The sequence below is a fragment of the Thamnophis elegans genome, chromosome 1 (genome assembly GCF_009769535.1).
Source record: "Thamnophis elegans isolate rThaEle1 chromosome 1, rThaEle1.pri, whole genome shotgun sequence".
NCBI classification, from domain to species: Eukaryota; Metazoa; Chordata; class Lepidosauria; order Squamata; family Colubridae; genus Thamnophis; species Thamnophis elegans.
In genome coordinates this window covers 122942130-122969238 of record NC_045541.1, presented here as the reverse complement: position 1 = coordinate 122969238, position 27109 = coordinate 122942130, and the positions used below count along the sequence as shown (strand labels likewise).

The following is a 27109-nucleotide window of genomic DNA, read 5'->3' as shown; positions in this document are numbered from 1 at the left end:
TCTCACTCGCGAGGAGAGCCAACCACCTGCAACAACTCCGCGGATATTGCTAACTCATCCCACACCTTCTCCTCGCCGCTTCCTCCTCCAGGTCGGCGCCCAAACCTGAACTTAAGCTCCTGAGGTGATCACATGGGACAAGCAAGAAGGAGGGAGGGCAGAGCTAGGAAGGTTCCGCGGCTGCCTCTTTCCATTGGCTCCGCGGAGGCACGTGGTGCTCCTCTTCCCACCGCTGGCTCACAGCTGGGCAGCCCCGCTCTGCTGGCAGGGAAAGAGCAGTAAGAGCCGCTCCAGTTAAAGTGCCTTAGAGGAGCGTGGAAGAGGAGGAGGAGGAGGAAGAAGAAGAAGGCGGCAAAGTGTTTTTTTTTATTCCCTTGGATTCAGGGGTCTGATTGAGTAATTACTGTTTGTTTTAGTGGCCGAACTCTTCATTTCCCTTGGAGCCATAGAAGGCAGAGATCAGAGCTGCGGAACGGGCGGCGGGAAGGTAGGTCTCGCTGAAGGTAGTTGCGACGTACGGGTTTTTTTTCCCCCCAAAGCGCCGGGATACACCAATCTCTTTCGCCCGTTCTTTCTGCTTTTTCCCGCGCAACTCGCCCTGAAGTTGCGGGCTGATTCAGAAAGAACCAGGCTAGGCTCTCCCAAGAGGGGGAACGGCGAGGTGAGTGAGACGCGCCCGCGCTCCTTCTGCGACTTCCCCGCTCGCTTCTCCGGGGCTGGTTCTCTTTCGTGGGGTGGAGAGCGCGAGTTTTGGGGGGGTAGACCGATCGCGGGCTGTCGACGCGCGGAGAAAGGGAGGGAGTGTCTTTGCGTCTAAAGCCTGGCGCGAAAGCTCGCCCCGTCCAGCCCGCCCGGTTGGCTGAAAAGAGATTTGGGATGGCGCGGTAAATATTTTGCCCAGGCTCCTAAGAAAAAGAGATCTGCACGGGATAGATCTAATCGTTTTTTCCGGGTTTGCTTATTGTGCTGGTGCATATATAGATAGATTGTATACTGTGCTGCATAGGAATCTCAATACATTTTGCGTTGGGGGAGAAAAAAGTTCTTTGGGCTAGCTTACATATATTAAACAATTTTCAAGTGGCCGGAAAGATGTTCGGTTCCGTACTGCGTAAAATAGGAGTTGCGTGGCGATTGGGGGGGGAGGTTAAAAAAAAAACCCTCCAAAACTGAAGCTGGAATCGCCTCCATTTTCCTAAGCGCCCGGGGCAAACTCGGCGAGGCTGCCTTCGGGAAAGGCTAAACAGAGCAAGCGGCTTCATCTCCGGATTGGAAAGCGGGCAGCTCACGCCCTGAACGCGCCTCTTGGCACTTCGCCTCTTCTCCTTCCCTTCCGACTTTTTCATTTATGCAGAGCGCTGCTGGAATTTAGCAGTTTGGCCACGCGAGCTTCATTCAATTTAATGGGGAGAAGTTGCATTCCCTTCTGTCTTGCCCTGCATTGTTTCTGTCTCTTGGCTCTCTTTCGTCCTTCTCCCAAAAATCTATTAGTCAGTTTGCCTGATGCTGGACTTGTGGGGTTTAAAAGCCTGTGTGTAGTGGGAAATGGTCCAAGCCTTCTTATGCAGTCCAGAAATGGATGCTCCTTACACCCACTCGTTCCTCTAGTGGTTAGATTTTTCATTATTGTAATCCTTTATTTTAAGCCCGAGATCAAAACACACTTAACTTGATGTAAGCAGTAGAATTTGTTTTGAGGCAATAATGAAGATGGGGTAGAAATCCATCAGTAATTCTAGTACTCCGAAGCCTATGCTTCAATTCTTCTAATGATTGCAGTTCTAATTAGTGCTAGGAGATATATTCTAATATGTTAACTATAAATGCCCATTTTTTTATATTCCTCATGGCACAGTTAACAGTCAAGAAGATTAATTTGGCCATAGATTGCACTTCAATACTTTTTCAAAGATTTTAAAATAAAAGCATATACTTTGAAAAGCAGAAAGGCTCTGGTAGTTTTTCTATCAAAACAGAATTTATCATCATGAATCTCTCAGTCTTAAGTGTTCAGTTTTTTACAATTTAATTCTTTTACTTCCCTCAGTAACAGGTTGCTATGATTTTATATTTTTTTATTCAAATGTATATTTCTTAAAAAATTCCCAAGAATTGTAGTTGAAGAGAAAGAATAATCCTGGGAACATTTCCTGACATAACTTTGCTTTAGTATGAAGATTGGACCTCCCTAAAATAATGTGTATGGGTGTATGTGTGTGTGTGTAACTAATATATGTCTGTTTTTCTTATCAAAGCCTAGTCAGCAATTATAAAAGTAATTTATTTTAATAATATTAAATATATATTTAGATAGAACTTTGGAATATTTAAGATCTACTGATACACAAGAGTTGCAATAGGCATTTTGAAGTTAACAGTAAAAATCATACCCAATGATTTCGATCCATCAATAAAAGGATAACAGATTAAAGTCTTAAATTTTTTAATTGTTTTCTTTTCTTGTTTGAGAACTTTCAGATCTATTGCTTGTTGAGTCTTGAAAATAATTTCAGCAACTGATTGCCATTTGATATAATTATCAAAAGTCAGCATCTTAGCTAGGAAACCATTCTTAAAAGAAAAGCTGTTATTTTTTTTTAACTTACAAGTTTCTTAAGGAAAAAAAAACAAGCACACATTTTAGGAAGGTAGAAGTTGCCTCTGAAAGATCAAAAAAGTTCCACTACAGGAAAAGGCCTCTTTTCAATGGGCTCAATTGTTAACATAATTGGAATTTAGCCTAAACTGTGCAAACCTTTTGTAGGAAAACTTTGTATTTTCCTATTCTCGAGCAATGTTTATTTTAATATAAATCGTTGGTTGAAACCCTATGGCCTATATTTCTACGTCAATCTTATTTAGTAATTTTAGGAGCCATAAAGGAATATCTATGAATATCTATGATGTAAACTTTGTGAGTTGCATCCAGTTAGTAGGTGCAGGGACAATTTATATTTTCCTCACACTATCCAAACCCTGCTGGGGAATCATTCAGAGCACATCTGGGAAATAAAAGGAAGGGAAAAGTCCTGCTGCACGGGCAGAAATCTTTTCCATATGGTTGGATTTTAGTCTGTGTTTCGTTCTACAGATAAAATAGTTTGAGTAGTGGAATGTGACTATAGATTTTTCATGTGACTGAGAAACATTTGAATGTTTAAAATATAGGTGAATGCCTAGAAGGCTGTATGCATATGCATAAGGTATAGTTGACATTTTTAAAGTGATTTGAATAATAGTGCATTTTCCTTGATCAGTCATATTCTGAACTCTCTTTAGAAGTGCTTTGAGTTTATTCTAGGTAATGGCTCTTCAAGCACAAAAGTTGCACTAGACTCTTTCTGTTGTGTCTTGTTTATCTTTATCTTCCATTCAAACCAATTCTAACATTGTTGGAAATGTTTTATTGTTGCTTTTATAGAGGTTTTTTTTTAAAAAAAATATTTACTTGCATTTCAGTTAATCTGCCTTCTGAAACTAGCCATTTGGCAATATTTTTACAGTTTAGCATTAGAACTATTCCATGTTTCATATTCAATTCCAAAAATACCTTTTGGAGTGTATGATAATGTGAAGCCAATACTAGCTCTTTTTAAAATAATTACATAACAAGTCAGAAGCAATGCATAGACCCCATAAGGTGAGCTAACCAAATCAGCACTATTAAATCATCTGCCAAATTATAAATACACTATGAGGCAGAGGTATTTGTTACAGGCAATTGATAAGCAATTCTTACACACACACACACACACACACACACACACACTTTGGAATGTTAACTACCCTAGGCAAGAACAATAGGAGCACTATTGGGAGGTAGCAGAAGAGAAGAATAACATGAACACCTTTTTAAATATACAGGTAAAAAGTGAAAAATTAGAATATCGTGCAAAAGTAAATTTATTTCAGTAATGCAACTTAAAAGGTAAAACTAATATATGAGATAAGACTCATTACATGCAAAGCAAGATAGTTGAAGCCGTGATTTGTCATAATTGTGATGATTATGGCGTACAGCTCATGAAAACTTCAAATCCACCATCTCAGAAAATTAGAATATTATATGCAATCAATAAAACAAGGATTGTACAGAGAACAATATCAGACCTCTGAAAAATATAAGCATGCATATGTACTCAGTAATTGGCTTGGGCCCCTTTTACAGCAATTACTGCCTCAATGCGGGTGTGGCATTGTTGCCACATCCTGTTGCTCCTTGGTCCAATGTCCTCTTTTCTGATGAGAGCAACCTTTGCCAAAAGCACTAAAAACTGGTTCAATGAATGTGGGATTACTGTGCTTGATTGGCCTCCCCATTTTTCCTCCATACTCTGGGTCCTTGGTTTCCAAATGAGATGCAAAAGTTGCTCTCATCAGAAAAGAGAACTTTGGACCACTGAGCAACAGGACTTTGAACCACTGTGCTTCATTAAGACCATGGTCAACACAGCTGTCTACCAAGAAATTTTGGAGCACTTCATGCTTCCTTCCACAGACAAGATTTATGGGGATGCTGACTTCATTTTCCAGCTGCCCACACGGCCAAAAGCACCAAAACCTGGTTCAATGACTGTGGGATTACTGTGGTTTTTTGGCCAGCAAACTTGCCTGACCTGAATCCCATAGAGAATCTATGGGGCATTGCCAAGAGAAAGATGAGAGACATGAGACCGAACAATTCAGAAGAGCTGAAGGCCGCTATTGAAGCATCCTGGTCTTCCATAACACCTCAGCAGTGCCACAGGCTGATAGCTTCCATGCCACGCCACATTGAGGCAGTAATAGCTGCAAAAGGGGCCCAAACCAAGTACTGTGTACATATGCATGCTTATACTTTTCAGAGGTCCGATATTGTTCTATGTACAATCCTTGTTTTATTGATTGCATGTAATATTCTAATTTTCTGAGATGGTGGATTTGGGGTTTTCATGAGCTGTACGCCATAATCATCACAATTATGACAAAGCACGGCTTGAACTATCTTGCTTTGCATGTAATGAGTCTTATCTCATATATTAGTTTCACCTTTTAAGTTGCATTACTGAAATAAATGAACTTTTGCACGATATTCTAAATTTTTGAATTTCACCTGTATTTTCTTGTATTCTTCTGTCATGTTTCTCCTTTGTAGTTAGAAAGTCCTAGAGTTCTATACAATTCTAATCTTGAGCATTTCAAGGGTAGGAACAGAAAGGAGCTGCTAGACAGCAATAGCTTCCTCCAGTTCCAGGTGGTCCCTGGAATGTATTTAGAATGGGTTCCCCTGCTCCTCCTCTCTTTCTGCATGTGTGTGAAATATAGTATCATAGATACTATATTTCTGAATAGATTTATTTTTGTTTTGAAGTGTTAGATTTGGGAACTGATTTGTAGTCTTGTAATGTTTTTTGTGTTAATATGTCTCAAAGCAGTTTACAATATATCAGCCACAACTATTATTATTATTATTTGCCCCTGGAATTTTATGTTGTCAGTTAGTCTGGAATAGTATGTTGTACAAACCCGGCCTGAAACCTTATATCAAGTTGTACATTCCAATAGCATTTTTATGCTTTTGATTAGAAAAACTTTTAATTCATATACATCATAACATTTGGAGTAAGCTGGTATCTTGGCAGACTTTATAAATCCCACTTAATATTATTTTATTTAATTTAACTCTGATATTATTGATAGTAGGTTTAGGCTTCTAGTAAATCTGCAAACCTATGCAATTTGTTCAGAAAAAGAAAAAAGTATTTTTGGATATAAAGCAGTCACTAGTTAAACAGGACAAAATCAGAATAATTTGCTATGTTGTGATGTCAGAAACTGCAACATGATTTATACTGCAGCAGGATAGATGAACACATGATTTCCTGTCCTCAAAGGATTGCAAGGAATGTTTATTACTTTTAATTTCCTTGATTTATAAAATCTCATGGTATTCAGTCACTGTCTCAATATTTCCAGCATGCATCTGAGCAAAAAAAAAAAAAAGATTTGTACAGTATTTAATTTGTCACTAGCAAATAACTAATTTTTAAATGAAGTCAGGTTCTTGATTTGTGCACGATACAAATTCTTAAGTCTTCATTTTAATATTTTTGTTAACTTTTCTCTTACAGTATGGAAAGCGTTCATTCTGAGTTATGGGGGGGGGGGGACTTATTGAATGTGCTAATATCTTAGCCAGTAGCGTGGAGTCTCTATTCATACCACGATGATTACTTTTTAATATTTTTTAAAATGAAAATATTAAATTTTCTATGGGATTTCTGATGTGATGCATGGTCATATATACTGTGTGGGTAACTTTTAGTTAGGCTTTAAACTGAATGATGATATTAATTTTTTCAGCCTGAAAGTCATTGATATTTTTAACCTTCTCTCTTTTACCAATATTGCCTAATTCAGTACAATAAAACTTCTAGTTTGGAAGAATAAAATTGTTACGTTTGTATTTCTCTTACATCTCAGAAAACTTAACGGTAGCCAATTATTTGTGCTTTTCTGCAGCTCCCAAAGAATTGTATAAAGATCTAGGCAGAAAATCCATGAATTCCTTTAATATCTGTCCCCTTATGAGGTAGACCAGACAAGCAACATAACCAGATAAGCAAATTCTACTTTATTGTAAAGCTACATTAACAGAATCTTTCAAGTCTTGGCAATACTGACTTTATTTAATGATAAATATACATAATTATTTAAATAGTTAATATTTAATAATAAATAGTATTTGATAATAATCCCCTCATCTCCTTTACAACCTAAGAAACTAGGGAGAGTCCCTTCTGAACCTCTTTCTCTGTCCATTATCCATCTCTGGGCCTTGTCCTCTTTTATCTGACTTTTCCCAGTATTTCTTTATCCCATCTCCCAAGGTCTTTCTCACATACAATTATAGTTTCCTAGGATTTAATTCATCTGGCCCTGGACATTTAAATCCATTCAAAGTAAGTATTCTAAAAATTTGCTTCTATTACCTTAGATACAGTCTTGTTGCTTTATCCAGCTCACAGGGGCACTTGCCTGCAGTTCGCATACATGGAACTATGGGCCTATCTGCCACTCTCATGCCCACCCCACCCCTCCCCACATGCCAAGCCATCAAGCTGGGAAGGTTACGGATCGTTGTCCTAGAACTGTAGAACAACTACTTTTTATATCAGTTCTAGAGAGGGGACATGAGTGAGTGGATGAAATTATCCAGAACAGTGGAATCCAGAAATGATTTCTTGAGAAGAGGGCACATCAATACCTCTTTAAATAGTTCTAGAAATGCCCATTCCCTCAAGGTCAATTGACCATTACTAGGACCCACCCATATATCACTTCCAGGATGACTTTTACTCTGTCCACACTTCCTTGGGTCCAACAGAATCAAAATGTTCCCAGATAACTGGGTAAGTTCTTCTCTCCAGACACCCTTGAAGGACCTGCAGCATGCTTGGTCTCCAACTAAGAATAGATCTGAGCAATTTTATCTGTTAGATGAACTTAATTGTTGCTCTAGGGTTATTGAAATAAGTTCTTTGAAGTTTAAGATAAATATTTGACTATACAGTATTTAGTTTTATTTTTTCCTTAAAATCAAGAATTCTAACACTACACACTCATCTAAAGTCCCAGGATCAATAACTTCAATTCCCAGTAGAGGGTTTGAACCCATCAAATAAATATCTGGCTACCCAAATCTGAGAAATCCCAATTCATATGATTTAATATCCATATCTCCTTGCTCTGAGGCAATAAGGGAAGATGGGCTGTATACATCTCATGGATAAAGTTTTAAAGAAATGAATAATATACTTTATAGGTATATAGAGCCTAGTAAGATTTGAAACTTTGCAGTAATCAACTACTCAAGTTTCAGCAGTATAACTATGGGGCTATAAATGTGTCAAGCTATTTACTTTTAAATATAAGCTGGTTTTAAGTTCATTGGTGTGTTATGGTTCAGTGATTATGGTATTTTTACAGGTTGATGGTCTGGGCTTTTTGACCAGTTATGATACTGTTGGCCTACTTTAGTCAGGACTTTAACGTTAATTTTTGTAGGGCAGTGATTTGCTAGCTCAGAACTGAAGTTTCAACATTCACCAGGTCAAAATGGTTACATCAGGATAATTGGAATTGTGATCCATTCATTTATTTTCTAAAGCAGGGGTCCTTAAACTATGGCCCGGAGGCCAAATACGGCCCACCAAAGTTATTAATCTGCACCTGAGGAACAACAAGGCTGCCCCACCCACATCGGCACAACGCCTCCTCTATCTTCTGGAGACCGAGGAAGCCAAAAATGGGACACTCAGAAGCTTCAGGAGGCCAAAAATGGGCCCGTTTTGGGGCGACAAAATGGTTCTGGAGGCCAAAATGGGTCTGTTTTTGGCCTCCCCAGCTTCCAGAGGGAGGGAGGGAGAGGGGGAGAGAGAGAGAGAGAGAGACCACCTAGCCACACCCGCCCAGCCAGTCCAACCCCCCAACAGTCTGAGAGACCGTGAATTGGTCCCCTGTTTAAAAAGTTTGAGGACCCCTGTTCTAAAGCTATCCAGTTGCTTGTATCTTTGGGCAACTTAGTAGGGTTTAAAACACTTGGCCTTGCGTGATGTCAGAATATAGTCAAAGGTAAGCAGAAAATTTTAACATGAAAACACTATGTTCTGTTTTGAGAATCCTGGTAACCAAACAGCATTAATTATCTAGCAGTTCTCTAAAGTTTCCCTTTAATATGAGCAATGTTTTCTCCACAATAATTAAACATTATTGCTTTGTGTTTATGTTTTACTTTGTTCCTATCCAGACTTCTTGTACGGCTCTCACATATTTGCTTCATTATATTTTTATGTGGTAGTGTATGAAATGAACTGAGATTTCAAAAATATTCTCCTTTTTGCTTCTGCATTTGAATTATGATTTGAGTATAGAAAACAGCCAGCAAGCCATCAGATGGCATTAATCTATGTATATAGTTGTACATAGATTCACATGTGCACTTTTCCATAATGGAAATTATTGTTATGCATTCTGTAACGGCATATTTTGGATGTGCTTCTTAGGACCTAAAACTTAAAAAAATAGAATTGTTTCTTTACTCCCAATTTAGACAATAAAAATATTGCCATAAAGCATGTTAGGAAAGGAGGAATGCTAACTTTGTATTAGAAAGGTTCAGGTACAATTAATCAGGTGTGGGGTAATAAAGCCAATTCTACACTAAGATAAAATGTTTCTTGTTTTAAAATTCCTGTGTTGGCTTGCTGCCTCATCTGATTTGAAGGGTGGTAGTGTTAGTTTTACGTATGTTGGATCAGCTTGGCTGCTTTTTTTGTTCATTTTGTCAAGGTGTATCTTTTCATAAAAAGTAAATAGCAGTTCAATCCTTGGTTCTGAAAGACAGGACTTACTATTATGTAATCAAACCTTTTGTTCTTTAGTAACACCCATTCATCTTCATGTTGCTTCACCAAATAATTGTTACCTTTTCAGGAATGTTGTTAATAATTTCATATTTTAAAACGATCAGAAATGTCGGCAGGTCGGCGGTTCGAATCCCTAGCACTGCGTAACGCAGTGAGCTCCCATTACTTGTCCCAGCTTCTTTCTGCCAACCTAGCAGTTCGAAAGCAAGTAAAAAATACAGGTAGAAAAATAGGGACTACCTTTGGTGGGAAGTTAACAGTGTTCCGTGCACCTGTGGTGTTTAGTCATGCTGGCTATATGACCACAGAGACTTCTTCGGACAGCACTGGCTCTTCAGCTTTGAAAAGGAGATGAGCACCGCCCCTAGAGTTGGGAATGACTAGCACATATGTGCGAGGAGAACCTTTATCTTAATCCTAGTTATGTGTCCAGAAATGCTGTTGAACACAAATATTCTTAAAGAGTAACCATGTAGCCTCAAATTTATTTTTATAATTTTTAAAAATACCCTTTGTAACTTTTCAAGCTAGGCAAAGAATTATTTTGTACTGGCAAATGAATTGTATATGCTACAGAACCTACTATAGTTGTCTTGTGAACTTCAATAGACCTATGTATTTAAATAAGCTGAAATTTTCTAGGATTGACATGTAAAACATCTTTTCTTTAGACTAGGCATGTCCAACTCACCGCTTGTAGGCTGCATGGGCAGCAAGTACTGCAACCCCACAAGATCATAATTTTTAACATTATTATATGATTTAAATACATTAACTATATTATATATGCAGCCCAAGATAATTCCTCTTCATTCAATGGGGCTCTGGCAAACCAATACATTAGAGACTTTATTGCAGTAGAATTGAAGTATTTACTTCTGCAAGTGCTTAAATTTAGAATAGTGCAATTCTTTCTTCTAGAATGCTAACACATTCTTAAATCAATATGTGAATCCAGAGATGATATGAAGGTTTTTGAAATTCTTTTGGGGACTGGAAGAATCCTTTACCCTTTCTTTTGGACAATCTAAGTGTTAATTCAAAAAGGCTCAAAAAAATACTTGCTGCCAACATTGTCTTTAAAAAAATACCCAAGTTGAATTGATGTTGCATTATTTTCTAGAACATTTTTTTTTACAACTTCATCAAATGTACTAGTTGTGGAGAGAAGAGAGGGGGGGAACATACAAAGATGTTAATTTATGTTTCATCTGATAGTATGCTTATAGTTTAATGTTTCACCACACGAGGTAAGAAAAACCTAGTATATAATTATTCACAAGGTTCTACTTAATTTAATAGCCTACTTTAAGAATAAAACAACGGAATGGATTCCTTAGTCTTCTGTGTTTCTTTCAACAACAACAACTAAGCTGTATATGTGAAAACAAAAAGAAGAAATTGCACCAGTATTTGGTTCCAATATGTGGAGTATATTTCCTCATCAAAGGAAATCTGTTGCAATCTCACCAAGAAAAACCTGAGAATGTTTATTAATGCAATTGCCGTCTTTCTTTTCTTTCTGCTTAGCCTTCACTGTACAGTGTGCCTTTTGGAAATGAAAAGGAGAGCTGATAGAACATTCCCTCTAGCAGTTCATATTATACTCAATAATATTAAGAAACATTTTCTGATTTAGCCAATTGTGCAATATTTTTCTACAGAAATAGCTGGTCTACAGCAGCCTGGCTCATTTTTCATGTTAACACTTATGTTTGTTAAGATGGGCTAGCCAAAAATTGTTTTTTTGCAACTGCCTACTATTTAGAATTTGACATGGCTTATATATTGCTTCTAAATAAATATGATGTAATTAGAATGGGACTGTTTTCTGAGACTGGATTTGTGGGCTTAAGTCAGATGAAGTTACCCTTACTGAGAGAAATGGAGAACTCTATAGCAACTTGAATTAGTTTTTCAATCAAGTGGGATACTGAACGTATTTTGAACTGCTTTACCATTCAAAAAAAAAAAGATTTGTGTATATTAACAGTGTTTAGTGATATTGAAAATATGCAGTTATTGCATACCGATACAAGTCAGAAAACTGAGAATTACAACGTAATGTGCCGAGTTGTAAGAGAATTACATCTGCATCTATTTCTCTTTTTGCAGTTCACACGTCCTTCTTTAGAAAACAGAATTATTTAACATGTTGTCTATTTGTTGTTTCAGCTTTAGTGTCTAATTGGTTTTTAAAACAAGCCTATATTGTATTTAGAGCCGTCTAAGTTGAATGTGAGAAAGCTATATGTCACAGTAGCTGCATCTGACATCTCCATGAAATGTCACAGTAGGCACATTATTTATGTATTAACCATATAGCTTCCCTGCCGCAATCCAGTGTCTCTCAGTGCCTTGCATAAAGCACATAAAAATCAGTGTAATTTAACAACAAAATAACCCAAAAGAAACAAGAATACCTTTACAGGTTCAGACAACTCCCAAATTGAGCAAAGATGTTGAGATACTTTAATTTTTATTTGAATCTGCAAACCATTAGATTTCTCCTTTTTTAATTCTCTCACAGACATATACACAGCTAGACACCAGTTGGATGTCTTCCAAAGTATGACATCACACTTAATTCACATGAAGTTTTCGACAATAAAGTGTATCTTCCCAAAAGGTTCTTTTCAAAATCTATTGTACACTAAGAAATTCTGCCTTCTATTGAATGCTTCTAGATTTCTATGCCTACTCATTTAACATATATACATATAGAAGTAAGATAAAAAAGGAATTGAAAACAAAACGTATTTCTTTGCAGTTAGCAAATCATGCAATGCTTCTGCTCTTCTTTTAGGCATTTGGAAAGCATCTTCTAGTGGTTACTATGTTCATGCTCTTATTCGAGATACGTTGTGCTTGATTATTCAAAATCCATATTTTACTTCAGCAGTGTGCAACCTTTGTGGCTTGGTGGCCCAGCTGGAGAAAGACAGAGGGAAACTGGGCCATGGGAGTGGTGGGCTATCATGTGCGATGCACATGCACCTAGCTCAACTTACACAAGGAGCGGGCCGACTTGTAGAAGTGCCCACCACCCCACCGCTCATGCAAGTTGATCTGCGTGCACATGCGTGTATACTCCAGCCAGCCCCTCACATGGCCCAATTCTGAATAGTCCATGGCCCTGTAGTGGGCAGTGGCCTGAGGGTTGGGTAGTCCTGTTTTACTTAAGGAAAGTAATTATTGCCTTTATTTGCCATTATGAATAGCCAATAGAGGTAGTTCTCAAATTATGACCAGTCTTTTGGTGACTGTTTAGAATTATACTAGTGGTCAATCAGGGATTGCATGACTGATCTGTGAAGTTGCAGCTGTCACAGTCTCCCCACAATCACCTGGTTCTGTTCTGGGTGCTCAGGCACCTGGCTTGTGATTACAATGTCACAGTGAATTGCAAACATGTGATTGCCATTTATGCCATTGCAACCTTCCTTGTCAGCTTCCCACAAGCAAAGTCAATAAAAGGGTTGACAAGAAGGAAGGTCACAAGTCTGCTCCTGTAAGTCTGTCGCAGATCTCATACTCTATAGCAGTGGTTCCCAAGGTGGGCCCCACACCCCACAGAGGGACAATTTGATTTTTAGTGGGGGCAATTTGAACCTTGTTTAAACCAAGTTAATGGCCTTTTGAGTTTCCTCTGTGTGAGGAATTCACTTTAGAGTTCACTTTTTGAGTAAAGTAAGAATTATATGTCATGGGAGGAGGGCATCAGGATTTTAAAGATGCTTAGGTGGGGCATGGCCAAAAAAGGGGGGAACCACTGCTCTATAGTGTGGACCTGCCCTCAGTAGCCCCCCACCTGCACTCCATAGTGTCCATCAATCCACTTCCCTCTCCAGCCAATCCATTCTTCCCACCAAGCTACGTGCTGCAGCACCCTCCCACCCCCACCCCCAAGCTACATAACCTGGGACTTCCTCCTCTTACCATTTAGTAACATATGTTACAATGGCAGCCAGGACTGGCGGGATTGTCATTTCTAAGCAATGTTTTCATATGATATTGTGCTTTATGATCACATCACTTAGTGACAATCCTGTTCCCAACTGCTGTTGTAATCTGGAGATTAGTGTAAACCAATAAAATCATTGCTTTTAAAAAAAAGTGGTATCAAATTTTCCTAGATCAATTGGCTTCTTGTTTTTTTTTTGCACTTTGCATTCGGATAGGACTATTTGGAAATAGTTTAAGCAGTCAGAGCAAAAACTGCTTCTGATAATAAAGCAAGGTGCTGGATTCATGCTTCTAATATTTACTTAATTATGTTCATGTGCTAATCTCATCATTTATTAATCTTTCTCAATTATTTGAACTATTGCTTATGACCTCCTGAATTCAGCTTCTGTGTCATGTGCGGTATGTGACTTGAGAAATAGCTGCATCCATTGTGTCCACATGAAATCATATTCATTACTCATCAAAATATGCTGTAAGCAAAACACATCTATCTCATGACTGATGCAACAGAATGACTAAATATTCTGAAAACAATTTGTAAATCTAGGTATTGTAAGGTCATTCAAACTTGATCTTCTTTAGAAGGATGTATTAAAAGCACTATAGATAAAAGACATTCTGAGCCCTTTATTTAAAATGAATAAGTTTAACGTCACTTGATTGTTGTCACTATAAATTCATGGAATGAAATAATAATATTTTTTTCTCATGCTCATTGGGTTTCTTTAAGCAGTTTCCTACCCTCACCCTTCAAAATAAAGAGATGCTTAAATTCTGTGTTGCAGTTGGGTCCGTCCCCCCTCCCATGTTTGGCTTCCTGCCATTTCTAGAAACTGAGATATTGGTGTTTTATCTCAGTTTCATGCTTGGGATATTGGGAGAAAGCCAAGTAAATGCCATGGCTGTGATGCTTTAATGGTATCTCACATAACAGTAATAGAAAAGACTTGCTCATTATTCATTCTGCAGTGAAGAATCTTTCACACCATAGGAATAGTATTTGTAATATAAAATGGTCTTTATTTCATATGGTGAACTATTATTCCCTTTTCTGCACATTATCTTTTAAAATAATGGAATGATTTATAGAGGATTCTGTAAGTCCTCTTTTCAGTAACTTTCCTGTGCACTACTTGGCGAGTCTAAGCATGGGTTAAATTAGTCTGGTTGCCCAGGACTGAGGAATCATTTTCCTTGGCCACGCCTCCTGGTGCTCCTTAACGCCATATTTTTTCCTCAATCTGCCTGATTAAGGACTAAAATTGTGAGCTCCAGCTTCTGTTTAAATCAGGGTTGGACTCTCCTTTTTTTTTACCTTCATTGTTTTTCCTTGCCATTTATCTTTTTTTTTTTGTCTTCCTGAAATTCATTTTTGTTCTTTTTAACCTCCTTTTTCTTCGTTTTCCCTTTCCTTCTGCATAGGACAGCGTGTGAGGTAGGAGCGAAGGTGTGGGGTGCTCCGTTGACCGCACTGCTTGAATGCTGCACTGCTTAAAGAGGTTTTTTTCCTTCCCGAAGGGCGGCAGAGCTCTGGGCGGCAGCCGAGAGCGCTCAGTAGTCTAATTTTAGCCTTTTGTCTGCCGCCAAGCCGCAGAGAGCCTAGCAGTTGCTTTTAAACCGCTCAGCCACCATTTTCTCCTCTTCCACCCTCGCACCAGTGCGCTGGCCATTTTGAAGGGCCATTTTGAAGGGCTTATTTGCTGACTTGTCCGGCTCCCGCAGATCACCGCCAGTGGCCAGCTGGATAGGACGGGCAGAAGACAAGAAGGCGGAGAAGGCCTTCCACAAGACCCATCAAGTGGCAGCCTGGGCCATTAAGGCGTCTTCCTCCTCGTCGTTCTTTAACAGGGCTTCCATCATTTGGCTATGTGAGCTGCAGTGTAAGCTTCCAGTGGAGGACACTCACCTCTTCCAGGATGTGACAAAGATCATTGCAGCAGCCCGGTACTCGGCTGACACCTCGCTTAATGCGGCAAAATTTGCCTCGAGGGTGTTAGCATCCAATGTCACCTCTAGACACCTCGTCTGGCTTCGCCACTTGCAGGCTGACCAGAAGGCCAAGTGGAAGCTTGCTTGTGCTCCCTTCAAGGGAACCAAGCTATTTGGGGAGATCTTGGACCCTTTCCTAATTGAATCTACGGATAAGCGGAAGATCCTTCCCACCCTGACCAAGAAGCAGGATCGTAAGTCCACTCCTTATTTCAGGAGGCAGTCCTTTTGTACCAACTCCTCATTCTCTTCCTCCACGGCCCCCAGATCGTACAATTAACCCACCAATCGATCCCAAGACAGACAGTCCTTTCGGGACAGGGGTAGGCAGCAGTTCAACTTCCACAGATCCAACCATGTCGGTGCTTCCCACAGGCCCTTCCACAAATCCAAGTGACCACCAAAGGTCTCTTCCCATCGGGGAGTTCGTATCCCAATGGGAACAGACCGCCTGGGTCCTGCAGACTGTCAGGGAGGGACTCTTGCTAGAGTTCGTCTCATGCCCCCCCCCAAGGAATTTCATCCAATGCCCCACCCCCTCCTGCCCTCTCAAGAGGGACCTCATGACCCAGGAGATCCATCATCTCCTGGAGATCAATGCCATAGAGCAGGTACCATCTGACCAGGAGCAGAGGGGATTTTATTCCATCCTCTTCCTGGTGCTTAAGAGCTCAGAGGGGTGGAGGGCAATCTTGGACCTCAAGAACAGACCTCAAGAACCTCAACTATCATCTTGCATACAGGAGGTTCAAAATGCAATCCCTGCAAACCATCCTGTCAGAGATTCTCCAAGGAGACCTCCTAATGTCCGTAGATTTAAAGGAAGCATACCTACAAATCCCAATTCGGCCACAACACTGAAGGTTCCTCGAGTTCTTCTACGGAAGAGATGATACGTACCATCTAGGCATCCAGGCGACGACCAGAATTTATGACTCCACGTGACCACTTTCACCAAGTGGTGTGACAACTTCCAGCTTGATCCAGTCACAGCACCAGTTCCCCGTATATTGGACTTTCTACAGGAGGGCCTCGATAGGGGAATCACTCCCAACACCCTTCGACGCCAGGTTGCTGCATTATCCACCATTTGGTCTGGGGCTTCGGCTCAGCCCCTCAGCAGAATACCAAGGGTTCAGTGCTTCCTTAAGGGTGCCTCCAATCCGTGCCTTCCCCTCCGGTGGTCCACCAGTACCCAACCTGGCAGTTATCGGTGGTCCTACAGTCTCTCACTTTAGCTCCTTTTAAGCCCCTTCACACGACTTCTCTTCAGCACCTCACTCTTAAGATTGTCTGTCTAATTGCTATAACATCTGCAAGGAGAATATCAGAACTGGCAGCTCTATCTGTCCAAGAGGACTTATGTATCATGCATCCGGACAGAGTTGTACTTCACCTGATCCCAGCCTACTCTACAAGGAGTGCTGCCATCACCGCTGCCTGGACAACCCAGGCTACCATAGACGAAATCTGCAGAGCAGCTACGTGGTCATCCGCATTGCCCTTTTTCAGAAACTATAAATTGGACATGCTTGCCTCAGCTGAGGCATCTTTCGGCAGGCGGGTTCTCCAGGGGGTTGTTTCCATGACCCAATCCCAGGATAGAACTTCTTCTCACCCTAGTGACATGTAACTTGGGTATGCCCCATGCTTGGACTCTCCAAGTAGTGCACAGGAAAATGACCATTGGCTTACCTGAAGGGTCCTTTTCTGTTTACTGCAGGAGAGTCCAAACCCGCCCTGGGTCTTCAGGTCCAGAGATTTGGGACCATCGCGTCAACTCGGAGTTCCTTCTATTGTATCATCAGAACTTCAGCCTTCACTGGTTCCAGGACTGGTCAAAAATCTGGCGTTAAGGAGCACCAAGAGGCGCGGCTAAGGAAAACGATTCCTCAGTCCCAGGGCAACCAGGCTAATTTAACCCATGCTTGGACTCTCCCGCAGTGCACAGAAAAGGACCCTTCAGGTAAGCCAATGGTCATTCTCCATTTTGTTTGCCATTTATGTCCTGATCCTCTTATTTTGTCTTGAAATACTTATATCTGAAATTGTGCTTGGATATGACTAGATAGATTCCAAATCTAGACGGCTATAAAAAAAGGCTGCTATCTTTATTCTTGTTACTACTTTAAATGTACTGGCCTTACAAAACACCCATAAAGGCAAAAATAAAAGTCCTGATACATGAAAAAAAAACATTTTATTGTAGTGTCAGATCGTTCTCATAAGGCTCATGAAGCAGCTAAAATTCCTTTGGCTGTTCATTCCTTACTGCAATGTGTGAAAGAAGTAGTCAGCTCTTAAAACAGAGACGGGTATGCATACATGTTTCAATATTCTTATAGTTGTATTCCACATTTCATGATATGAATTACATTTCATAAAGTTTCATTGTAAAAGAGTCAAGGTTATGTCTTGCCACTATTGACTATCTTAGAGAGATTTCTCATGCCTGAAATAAAACTGCAAGCAATGTGGAATCTTATTTACTACATAATTCAATTTCTGATAAATGTAGAATAGTTTTTCTTTAAAGCAAAAATCTTAACACTCTTAATAATTGTTAATAACTGTTAACATTGCCTCTTATTTTGGACACTGCTCTTATTCTACTATGTTCTTCCTTATTATGTTCACACAAAAATATAAGGGTTTTTAAAATCAAAGATAACTGCCAAAGTTATGATGGCCTACTTTGTACATAATATTAACATAGAGTTGAACAATTGAGATGCTGCACTACTTGAAAACAAATTTTGCTAAACCCAACTATTTATTTTTATTTATGTTTGTTTGTTAAATTTACTTCCAGACCAGTTCAGAATATTACCAATTTCATGTTAATGTACCCACACCTTGAAAGTACATGTCTAATTTCTTTTTCAGGCTATCAAAAGGAAAAGAAAGTAACAAGTTGTCTACTGAGACGAATTTTCCCTGATTTTCTGCCTTCATATTCTACAGCAGGGGTATCAAATTCAAGGCCCGGGGGCTGGTTTTTTGGCCTGTGGGGTATTTAGATCTGGCCAATGGGGTAGTTAGATCTGGCCCCAGGGCTGTCGCGAAGGACTGGTCTCCGGTGCCTCTGCCAGCAAAAATGGAGCTCAGGAAGGCTGCTTTGTTTTTGCTGGCAGAGGGTTGCAGGAGACAGTTGCAGCTGAAAACGGAGCTTGGGAGCCTGTTTTCTCCGGCAGAATGCTCAGGCCATCACAGGCATCCTTCGCTAAAAGTGACATTGAGCTAGCCACGCCCACCATGGCTACGCCCACTCCGCCCACCCACCCCAAAGTCAAACACAACCCTGATGCGGCCCTCAATGAAATTGAGTTTGACACTCCTGTTCTACAGCAATGTAAACCAAATCTTTAAATTGTCTTTTAACCTGGAGTTCTGGAAAACTCTCAATTTTTTTAACAATGTTCTTCATGATGAGAAATAAATCTGAAGTTGTCACCTATTGCTAATTCAGTAGAAAGATGCTGCCAATTGGAAATTGGTGAGATATATGGTACAATAACAAATTGCCTGTCCCTCATAAAACATACAGTAATTACTAGGTTTTACTTTGGGGTTTTGTTATATGAATTGGCTGTTGTAGTTTAGAAATCATGATTTATTATTAAATTTGACATGTGAACTTAATCAGTTATTCAATTTAGTTAGCAAGCAATGTTAAACCAAATATCAATATTTGGGGTTTATCTAGCACTCTCTGTATTGAGCCTGTTTGCACCTGCTTGTTGCATACCTGCATTTCACTCTGCTTTTTTTAAAATATGGCCATATAAATTTAGCAAATTTATATGGCCATTTAACTCACTGAACATGACTCTGGGTGATGTACAACTAGCAACAATTAAAACAACTATACTGCTGTGTAATTGAAACTATAATGTTCCTGTGAATTGCCTTGTTATCAACTTTGTGAAAGCAACAATGAACTGGTATCCTTGTGACTTTAACATATTGAGAATGTTTATATAAGACAAGAAATACAGTATGTAAATAGTTTTTTTTGTATGAAATGCTGATGGAGCTGCTGATGAAACATTTTCCAAGGTTTTAATGGTTAACCTTGCACCGTGAATACTTTTGTTTCCTGTTTAAGTTCAAAACCTTGGATTATAGCAACTTTCCCTACATTGTGTTAATAACCTTTCTTGCATAATAATACAAGAGTAACACAATAAATAGTTTTTCACCTGTTCCTGCATTTTGTAAGGCAAGCTAGTAAAAAATGCAGTTTTATACAGTGGTGAATTATTGCTCTGTATTATGAAAGCTTCAATCTTATAAATTCTCATGAACTATAATCGGGAAGAGTCAGGTTTCAATCCAGCCACTCAGAAATCTTTGTATAAATCAGCATTTCTCAAATATGGCAGCTTAAAATGCAAGAACTTCAACTCTATGCTGGCTGGGAAATTCTAAATCTTAAAAAGTCTCCATATCTTAAAAGTTCAAAAAATATTCAAAAAAGGATAAACAGTACCTCTGCTTTATAGTATGGTTGCTGTGGGAAAATAGGAATGCTATATGTATACGTCCTGGAAGAAGAGATTAATAAGAGAATAAATAACTTCCTAATCAGGTTTTGAGTCCAGCTATGGGCAGAAACAATGTTGATCTGTACCAAGAGTAAGGTAGAAATAGTACAGCCATCCTTGCTTTCTTTGATTTTATGTGCTTTTAATACTGTCAACCACAATATTCTTTTGGGCTGGTTGTAAGACTTGGGGCTGGGGGGCACAGTTAGGCTCCTTTTTCAAAGGATGGTCCCAGTCACTGTTGATAAGGAGTGAGAGGTCCAGCCCTGAACTTTCCTCTGTGGAGAGCTGTTGCTGCTGCTGCAGTGCTTGGTGTGCTGTCTCTGTTCCTTTTTAAAATCTATATGAAACTGCTGGGTGAGCTCATCCAGCACTATGGAATAAAGTATCATCACTTAAGATGATAATACTCAACTCTATACTTGTGTTTCCCTGAAAATAAGACCGAATCTTATTTTCTTTTGACCCCCAAAATAAGCACATGGTTTATTTTCAGGTGATGTCTTATGTTTTTCCCATGTACAGGAGGCCCACTTCTTCTGCTTGCGCATGGTGTAACTGGAGGCTACGCAGCACACCAGTACTGCTGTGAGAGAGGGGTGGTAGAGCTGCCCCACCACTCCCCACAATAGCTTACCTCAGGGCCCCTGCAGCCAGTCAACCATACCTTGACACCTGCCTTGCCCCCTGCACCAACATGCTACTCAGCTTCTTGCTCTGTTGCAGCCATGAGCAAGCAGAAGTGGGCTGGCGGCCAAGTGGGCTCCTGCTGCACATGCCTGCCATTGCTGCCACCACAAAGTAGGTGTCATGGAATGGATGGCCTGGCTGCAGGGGCCCTGAGGTAAATAGGTGCAGGGTGTGTGAGGCAGGTCACCTCCCCTTGTGGCCGCAGCACTGCGAGCAACCAGATGAAATTGGTGGCCAGGTGGCCGCACAGGTTCTTAAGTAGGGCTTATTTTGGAGGTAGGACTTATATTAGGCACATGCATTTAAAATCATGCTAGGTCTTATTTTCAGGAAAACGGTATCTCAATCATGGGTGACCCAAATGATGATGTGTCTGCCCTTTTGTAGTGCTTGGAAGCTGTGGAGATCTGGATGGGGGACAGTAGCTTCAGCTGAACCCTGAAAAGATGGAGTGGCTATGGGTGCATGGAGTCTCAGGATCTGGAATTTATCTCTCACTATCTCAGACAGTCCCAGTGTGCAACTTGGGGGTCCTTCTGGACTCACAACCCCTTCTCAGAGATCAAGTGGCAGTCATGGCTAGGAGGATCTTTGTGGAAATTTGGGTTGTAGCCAGTTGTGCTCTTTCCTGAATCGTGAAACCCAGTCACTCATCTTTTTGTCCTGGTCATCTTCCATTTGGATTATTGCAGTGTGTCCTATAAAGCTATCTTTGAAGAGTACGGAGAAGTTGCAGCTGGTACAGAATGCAATGGTATGGAAAGTATTGGCCATCCCTAGGATGGTACATGTAGCACCGCTGTTATGTGAGCTGCATTGGCTGCCAGTTTGCTTTCAAATCCAATTCATGCCAATGTTGGCTATCATCTTTAAGGCCCCCACTATATGTTGATATTTATTTCTGCTTTATACTTTTGTGGAAATTGTAACCAATTACTACATTGTCCATTACAGTACAGGTGGCAACTTCAGGGCATGCTGGGATAGTAATAATGCCAGTCCTATCCAGCTAAAAGTAGTGCAGCTGGTGATGACAAACTGAACTCAGTGAACTATACCTATTCATGCTGCTTTTATCCAGCACTTTACATCCCATGTCACTCATCCAACTTAATCTAGAAACAGTTTATGCCATGGTCATTTGGGCTGTGCAAAACCATTCATAAGGCTGCTTTATGAAGCAGATAAAGTGCTCCTCTGGACATGTTATTTAAAACTTAGAACCTCTGTCTCATAAAGACTTGGCAAAATCGTTTTGAGAGGCTTTGCGCATTGTCCAGGTATATGTGAATACACAGATGGCAAAGAGAAGTTCCCATAGTAGCTGCTCCAAACCTTTGAGATAATGTGGCTGCTGAACATTTTGATGCTTAGGAGTTACTTTAGATGGGAAAAATTCTCCCTCAAAGGTTGTGCACACCTGTAATGACAGATCTCTGTTGCTATATTGACTAGGATGAGAAAAAGTTGGGAAAAAATCATGCCCTAAGCGCAGACCACAGAACAGCTTAATGGCAGAATTTGGAACAGCTGGAGTTTTGCTTTATTCTGATTTTAATGCTAAATTCTTAGAACTTAAGTATTTTGTTTCAAGTTTGTTGAAACATCTGTAGATCCATGCAGATTTCTGGCAGGTAACTGATAACTAGATATTGTTGTCTTCAAAAAACTAAGAAGGTTTGGCTGAAATGCAAACTTTCTTGGAGAGATATCAAGGGATAAGAGAAAAAAGTAATATATTTAAAACCAATTGAATACTTTTTTTGATACCACTGGAAGTGTAGCTTACTCCTGTATATTTGTATGTTTCTTGCTGAGAACTGCCATGCCATATTAAGGTCGCTATTGTAAATAGGTAGAAATGTATCTTTTCCATCAGCATGTGAGGTACTTGCAAAAAGAGTCATCTAAAACAGTGATCCCCAACCCCCGGTCCGCGGACCGGTGCCGGGCCGTGGAGTACCTGGCACCGGGCTGCGCAGCGGCCGGGGGCCATGCAACGGCCGACTCTTCACTCATGCAGCGCCGTCGCCGGAGGGGGGGAGCTGCGCGGAAGCACAGGAGCAAGTGAGGCGAGGAGGAACAATCCCCCGCTACTACACCACCTCCGCCCCCTCCCCGAGTCAGCCGTCCCCTCAGTGAACGCCTCCGCCTCTTTCTCCTTTCTCGCCTCAGTCGGCTCGCCTGGAAGCGAGGCGAGGAGGGGGCGGACCATGCGCTGGAAGCGGAGCCCTTGGAGGCCCTGGCGGCTTCCCCGGCGGTCGTTGCTGGCCGCTCTCTTCTTTTTCTCGCTGTCCTCCTCGGCTCAGTCGTCTCCGAGTTGCCCAGGGAGGGGCGGCGCGCCCGGGACGGAGACGGCGCTTCCCCGCCCGGCCTTGGCTTGTGAGAAGGAACGGCGGGAGAGGTAGAGAGAGAGAGAGAGAGAGAACGTCGGGCAGCCGAGGGCGGGGGGGTCTTTTGAGAGGAGATGGGGGGTGCGCGATTTTGGCGTGCGGGCGCCCTCCGCGGGCGTGGGTGGGGGGCTGAGAGGAGTCTAATGGTAGCGCAGGAAAGGGGAGGGTATGAGCGCCGCCTGAGGTGGTGAGGGGCAGTCGCCAGATTCAGGCTGCCGCTGCCGCTATTGCAGCGCATGGTGGAAAAGCGGCGGTCTTGCCCACCCCTTCCCTGCCTCCCGCCCGCTCCAGTTGCCGCAGCCAGGGGTGGGGGCTCGGTGCCTGAAGTCTCTTGCCTCTCTTCCGAAATTTCGCCAACGGGCATCGGTGAAGCGCGCTCTTTCTCTTCCTCACAAAACACATTTCCTTTCCCCCCACGTGTAGTTATTGGCGATATGGACTCTTGGACTCTTACCCAGCCAGATCAGTATCAAACATTTCCCTGACCTCAGCAGAAGCGAGGTTTTTTCTTCTCCTTTCTCTCCTTAATACTGTATTCTTTTTACATTGCTATCCTCTGGCTTATTTAATTTTGCCCTTGCTCTTTTTATCTTTGACCTTGATTAATTCAGCTGTTTATTCCTTAAAATCTACATACAAAATGGAAGGTGGGATATGATTCAGGTGTTGAATTGGGAAGGTGGATTTAAAACAACGCCCCCCCCACCCCTGCGCGCGCTCAGCGGGCCACGGTAAAATTATCAAAGGCGGACTGGTCCGCGGCGATAAAAAGGTTGGGGACCACTGATCTAAAACAAGATGGGTGGCAAATTGAATGAATGAATAAATGAGAGGCCCCACTTTTGATAAGGCCATTCTGGACAATGTTATTATGTCTTGAATAAGAAGCATCTGAGTAGCAGTAAACTGGTTTGCTCTGCTGCTGTATCAAAAAATAAAACAAATTCATAATGAAATTAATAAATTTTCTATAATTTCTTTTCATATCCCATTTCACTTTATAAGCTTACTAAAGATGTATTTGGTAAACCTAGCTATCTAATAATGCTTATGATTTGAGTGCTGTTACATTTCAAGATGATCAATGGGTCCATCGCTTGGCACATCTATTTAAATGCTGGTAACAAATGGAATAATGACTATGATTATGTATGTATGTATGTATGTATGTATGTATGTATGTATGTAATGAAATAAAGACAGTACAGGTTGCTTAGAATCAATTAGGTCAATTAGGGAGAGTGACTACAGTTTTGGATAAAGTTGCACCTGAATTTCTCCATGTCCACAGTTCCCATAGCTCTTCATGATATGTGAAAGAGCTGAGGGAATGAAAAAGACCCAAGAGATGGTAGAAAGCTGCTGGCAAAAGACAAGAGTTAAATATGATTGAAGAGCTGCTAGAACTGCTATTAGAGCCTACCTTGTTATGTAAAAGGGCAAAATGTAACTGTGTCTCCACCGATAGTGACTCAGTGAATGTTTCAGATGACTGAGTTCCTCCTTAGAAGAAGTTCTACTAAGATCGGGAGAGGGAGGATGTCTCTCTAAGAATATGCTGTCCATCTAGCAAATAAAGTTGCTCATATTTGGTCTAGATTGAACTTCGGTCTTGAGGCAGAACCAATGGAGGTTATGGGAGCTAAGGCTCCCGTACTTTGAGAGTAGTTTGATGCTGTTGGACCTAAGGAAATGGACAAACCGTTGCAATTGCTGGCTCGGCCACACCTGTGCTCTTCCTGGCTGGTTAAGGCTGCCTGCATGATTGGGTCTGGTTAGTGATTAATTCTTTCTTGAGGGAGAAAATGGTCTTACTGGCTCTTAAGGAGGCCTTGGTAAACCCTCTCCTCAAGAAACTATCACTTGACTTTATCAGGATCACCCAGCCAGCTTTCATGCCTAAGGTGGGACTAGAATTCTAGCCTGATGTATATCAGACTGATTCTGAAGTTCCATGTTGTAAGGAATGGAACATTATTCTGTATATTAAATATTTCAGCTTTCTTGAATTCTACAAATAATCTAGATCTGTGATGGCGAACCTATGGCACGTGTGCCATATTTACTGGCACGAAAGCCATAAGCTCTGGTGCACTGGCCAGCTGATTCTCGGCCTTCCGGAGGGCCGGGGAGGTCATTTTCACCCTCCCCAGGCTTCAGAAAAGCCCCCAGAGCCTGGGGAGGGTGAAAACTCCCCCCCCAGGGAGATCACATATGTATGTGTAGGTGGGTGGGGCTCATTGAATTCTGGGTGTGGGCACGCCTTTACCATCACTTATGTAGATAATGGTTTGGATTTTTAATTTGATGAATCGTGTTGAATACTTTTGGTGTAGTTCTTTAAAATCTATTTCAGCTAACCATCAAAAAATGGCCATAAAGATAATCTATACGTGGTGTAGTGAGTGGTAAACAGATTGGCACATATAATCTTCTTAATGACCAATTAAGTCTTTTTGGTTGAAAGTTTTGAAAGCATTAGGAAAGTCAGCATTCTTTCATCATGAATCCTTTTGATTTAATATCCATATTTCCTCAGTCAGATAGATTAATGTTTTATTAAAAATCAATAATTATGGTTTTTGCTAGGTTTGCCATTACATTACAGTAGAAAACCAAAATGTACACAGAGCCAGTAATATTTCAAAGCATACAAATAGTTCTGAGAAATGAATACCGAATAACAAAATCCCTGTTTAAGAGTTCCTTTCATGTATTCAACTCAACATGAAAGGAACAGGAACACCTAGCAAATAAATGTTAACTAACAAAAGTTTCTTGGAAAGAAAGCTGGCTTTGGTTTCACTTTGAAACAGGACAAGCATAAGAGTAATCAAACTCCAGTCCAAAGTTCAGAATCAGGTTTGTCAGCCATTCAAAAATCAGAGTTCTACAAGCACTGTTCACAGGAATGCCACACCCTAAAGCAGGAAATCGGACAGTTGCTTCCAATGAAGAAGCATGGCTCCAGGCTGCCTTTTAAATCAGGCTGCTGCTAGCTGCCTTTAATCAAGAGAGCTACTCCTTTACTTGGCAAGGAGCTTCATTGAATATCTTTGATTTGTTCAATGGATACAAGGGATTGGAGGTCTTATCTTATCATCTGACTGCTCCAGCTGTTCTGATGGTGCCTGTGTTAGATCAATCTGAAGTGATTCCTGACTTGGTTTCTCCTGAGACTGACATTCCACTTGGATAGTTGGAACAGGTTTTTTTTGGGGGTGGGGGAGCAAAATTTGGAACCTGAGCCATGATGCTAAGTCTCATCAGGCTCACATGAGAATTTGCCACTTGAAATATTGGGTAAAGACTAAAGTTAGAGATCCAAGCAGTCCTCCCAACAATTTTACCTCCTCCAGGGAAAAGTATATCCTTGGATCGTCCTCCTTTCAGTCAATACCTGCTAATGATTGGATCAGGAAAAAAAATATGGTAGAGATCAAAAGAGCCTTTGATTTGGATCTGCAGAAAGACCATCCAAGGATGAAATCATTGTTATGAAAGCTGCTGCAGTAGCTCTTTTTGGTTTTCCACCATTCTCTCTCTTACACATAAGAAGTGTTTCCACTGACAATCTTGAAGTGCTTTACCTTCAAACATTTTGGAAGGGAGGTTGAGCAGCATGCTATACTTAGAGCACCATTATTCAGGCATGGACATGGCTATAAAAGATAGGTCTGCCTCTTTTTCTATTCTTCCTTGTAGACATATTCTGCACTTCGTGCTTTTAATTAATATATTTACCAAATACGCAGAGTAGCCTGAAATGAAATTTGATGCTTTTTGCCAAGATTTCTATGAAAGTTGCTCAGTTATGATTGCATCTGAATTCACCTCATGTTTAGATACTCTGGGATTTTTTTATGCCATGTGTGAATATTTAACATTTATCATTAATATCTGGCCCTCTAACTTGCTAATTTCTCATATCATTATATTGTAAACCCTACTTGCTTCATCTTTGACTGTAAACTGTTTTATTAAAACAAAAAAAGCCAAAAAGCCCTCTTCCCTTCAATATTAACCCTCAGTTTCATCCTTTCATATTGAAGATAATAATCATCCAGACCCATGTTGACCAAGCTGACTCTGAACTGCTTTCTGTTGTTCAAAA

General features: G+C 40.7%; 1 protein-coding gene across 3 annotated transcripts in view; it reads left to right on the top strand.

Annotated features, from left to right (window-relative positions):
- The first annotated feature begins 242 nt into the window (after window positions 1-242).
- The window catches only part of STXBP6 (syntaxin binding protein 6), a 109804-nt gene continuing 82937 nt past the window's right edge, over window positions 243-27109 (top strand). For all 3 annotated transcript variants that reach the window (XR_004256429.1, XR_004256428.1, XM_032230110.1), the window contains exon 1: window positions 243-487. The gene's annotated coding sequence lies outside the window, so the exon portion shown is untranslated. The remainder of the gene's footprint in view (window positions 488-27109) is intronic.